Below are 1,790 nucleotides of genomic sequence, written 5' to 3'. Positions count from 1 at the left end.
TTTGATTGGCAGGTTCTTCAGGCTTCTTGCAAACCTTTATTTTTCACTTTTTCTAGTTTTTCACATCAAACATTTCTGTTAAGACACATATTTTTGATCCATGAATAGCAGAAGACAGGACTACATATTATTTGAAGCACTTTGGGACTAAGCTTTCAACAAGAGCACAATGTGTTCAAGTTTTTTTTTTTTTTTTTTAGCACAGGTTGATACAGGACAGTGCATCAGCCATCAGTGCAAGAGCCTTTTTTTTTGTGACAACTGTGTTCTTCATCTGCTTTATGTTTATTTAAGGTTTTAAACATTTCTTTTTTGCATGTTCCTTATGAAAATGCACAGTGACTGCATCTATTTGTTCTGCCTGTATAAAAAATACATATTATTTTTGCAATATCATTTTCTTTATATATTAGAGAAAGAAAGGCGTCTTTAGGTGATTTACCTTTCTAATTTGGCAAAAAAAATACTTTTGTTGTTTTTATGTGTTGAAGTTTGATGTGCTCAAATAGTTGACTTTACTAAGTAAGTCAAGTTACCTTTTGAAAATCAATTAAATAAAAGCACAAAAAACACATCAAGAGGCTCTAAATAATAGTAGATACACTTTTAATGTGACACTATCTATATCAAAATGGCTAAACTAGCTATTTGCAGATTGATAACATGAATGAATAAACAAACAACGCTTAAAAGATTGGATTTAATTTGACTTCCTCTTCATAAGAGTGTGTGTAAAATAAAAAAAATAAATAATTTATATTCTAACATCTCCAGAAATCGGACTGAACCGGTTGAAAAATCCTGGAACCTACATATTTTTCCACATTCGCCTCCCTGCAGACTGAGACTTTGAAGAATGTGCCTGTCTGTGGACACACATGTCCAAAAACAGAGTAAACAGCTGTGATTGATCATTTGAACCCCTGCAGGAGAAGAGACATAAAAAAAGCCTTTTGGGAGAAAAAAGGTCCTTGAAAGAGTGTAGTCTAAGTAATAATAAGAAAAAAGTAATGATTTACGGTTTAAGTGACTGAGAACTCCAAGCCGTGGTAAATCACTTCAACACTTTTATCTCCTTTAATGTCAGATTTATTAGTCTGCTTCCAATGATATTGTCTTTTTGGTTTAGCTGTAAACTTATGCAAGGACATTTTAAAATATGATTTTATTTGAAAAGATGCCAAAACAGTATGGGGAAAAATAAAATTACGCCCCATCATCATGATTAAAAGATATTTAACTCCGTTAAGCTTAAACCATTTAATTATTGTAGGAAAATGGTCTCATTTTAACTAAAGGCCTTTATTAAACATTCTGCAAAGTGAAATAATAATGGAAGAATATCAATTTGCTGAGTTATTATTGTGTCATTTATGATCATTTTAGTATTTATTTGCAATTTAGCTCACATTACGCTCATATCAGTCATTACTTGTTATGCATTTTCTGTTCATGTGTCTGATTGTGCACATTAGTTTTTTTTTTAGGAAAAAACAACAAACACACTGAAAATGTAGAACAGGTGTTCCCAGACTGGGGGTCGGGAGCCCTCAGGAGGACAGGAGGTACAAAGTGGGGGTCGTAAAATGGTTTTTAAATCATTATGATGTGATTTTTGAGTGATAGAAATATATCATGAAAAAACACATTTACCATGAATTTTTGATTTATTTGTTTACATTAATATAATAATCAATATAAGGCTTAAAGCTACAGTGTGTAATAATTACAGGGATATACAGTCAGAAATGTAATATATTATACATAACTATGTCATTTATCATCATCTA

The sequence above is a fragment of the Cyprinodon variegatus genome, unplaced genomic scaffold (assembly GCF_000732505.1).
Source record: "Cyprinodon variegatus isolate N-32 unplaced genomic scaffold, C_variegatus-1.0 Scaffold731, whole genome shotgun sequence".
Lineage (NCBI taxonomy): Eukaryota > Metazoa > Chordata > Actinopteri > Cyprinodontiformes > Cyprinodontidae > Cyprinodon > Cyprinodon variegatus.
This window is presented reverse-complemented; position numbering follows the sequence as displayed.